The sequence below is a fragment of the Belonocnema kinseyi genome, chromosome 1 (genome assembly GCF_010883055.1).
Source record: "Belonocnema kinseyi isolate 2016_QV_RU_SX_M_011 chromosome 1, B_treatae_v1, whole genome shotgun sequence".
Classification (NCBI taxonomy): domain Eukaryota; kingdom Metazoa; phylum Arthropoda; class Insecta; order Hymenoptera; family Cynipidae; genus Belonocnema; species Belonocnema kinseyi.
The window spans coordinates 88,197,733-88,199,374 of record NC_046657.1 but is presented as its reverse complement, the minus strand read 5'-3'; positions in this window follow the sequence as shown (position 1 = coordinate 88,199,374).

Genomic DNA, 1,642 nt, shown 5'->3' with positions numbered 1-1,642 from the left:
CTTAAATCGTCTAAATCGTGTTTCAAATTATTTGAAATAATTTCAAGTTTTAAATTAATTCTGAATCTTTTTTAAATTAAAATTGTAGCGTTTAAACTTAAAATTTAGCTCATTACAAATTTAACAATTCAAGGCTTTCTATTTCGAACGATTCTGTTCAAATTTGTATAGTTTTTAACAGTTGTTTGTAATGGATTGTTTTCAATAAACGGTAAAATATTGCTGATGATTAACGAAATTTTCTTTTTAATTAAAAAATTTCAAATTGAATGTGTTAAGAATACAAATTTTTTATACTGAAACAATATTTCAAGTCATAATCGAATACAAATAAATTAATTTTCTTACAAATAATTGGTGTTTTAACTAATACAATTTACAGGATAAAGTTTAACCAAAAATGGAATAGTTCAATTTCCAGATAAAAGCTGTGATAAAAAATTGAATTGAACAAGGAAAAAAACGAATTTTCAACGAAATTATTTAATTTTAATGTCAAAAAGAAGAATTATCTACAAAAAGTTCAATTTCTTAAACGAAAAATATGAGTTTTCAATCAAAGAGTTAAACTTTCAATCAAATAGTTAAATTTTCAACCATAATTATAAAACCTTGTTAAAGAAAACGCATTTTTTTACAAAGCAGTTCAACTCTTAGTGAAATAATCGACTTTTAAACCCAAGAAAATGTACAGTTCATATTTTAACCAAGAAATTGCATTTTTGACCAAAAATGATACATTTTCAACCAAAAAGATTAAATTTCTACTAAAAAAGGTCAATTGAATATTAAGAAAATTTTTAATTTTGAAGTCAAAAAGAGTATTATCTACAAAAAAACTGAATTTTTAACCTAATTTAAAGGCAAATAGTTGAATTTTCAACTATAATTATGAATCCTTAATAAGAAAAAATTAATTTTTTTACCAAGTAGTTCAACTTTAAGTGAATAATCGAATTTTTCACTTAAAAATTATGATTTTAATTTTTAACAATATAGTTGCAGTTACAATAAAACGACTTTGCAACCAAAAAATATTTACAGTTGACAATTCAACCGAAAAATGTAATTTTTAATCAAAAAGTATAAATTTTCCATAAAGCAATTTAATTTCTACAAAGAAAGACGAATTGTTAACAAAATACATTATTTTTTAACCAAAAATGGTATAGATTAATTGTCAGTTTCAAAATTTTATTTTCAACGAAAGAGATGAACCTTTAAATAAAAGAAAAAAAGTAGTTGAATTTTTGATAGAAAAGAAGACTTTTTTACAATATGGTTACTTTTTCAACAAAATAATTAACTTTTCAATCAAATAATTGAGTTTTTATCCAAACGAGATGAATTCCAAAATCACCAATTTCTTTAATTTCTTTCAAATGCGGATCAAGATTTAAATAAGACTATTATAATATAACATAATTATAACATAATATTATACTAGGCAGTCTGAAGTCCCTGAAAAATGAAACACGGAGACGTTTTTTTGGCCAAAGTCGGTTTTATTTTTCAACATACTCTCCTTTTAGGTCGATATAGCGAGTCCAACAATTTTCTAACTTTTTGATACCGTCCGAAAAGTACTCGATCGGAAGGTCTCCAAAATACGCCTCAGTTTCAGCTATGAGCTCCTCATTTG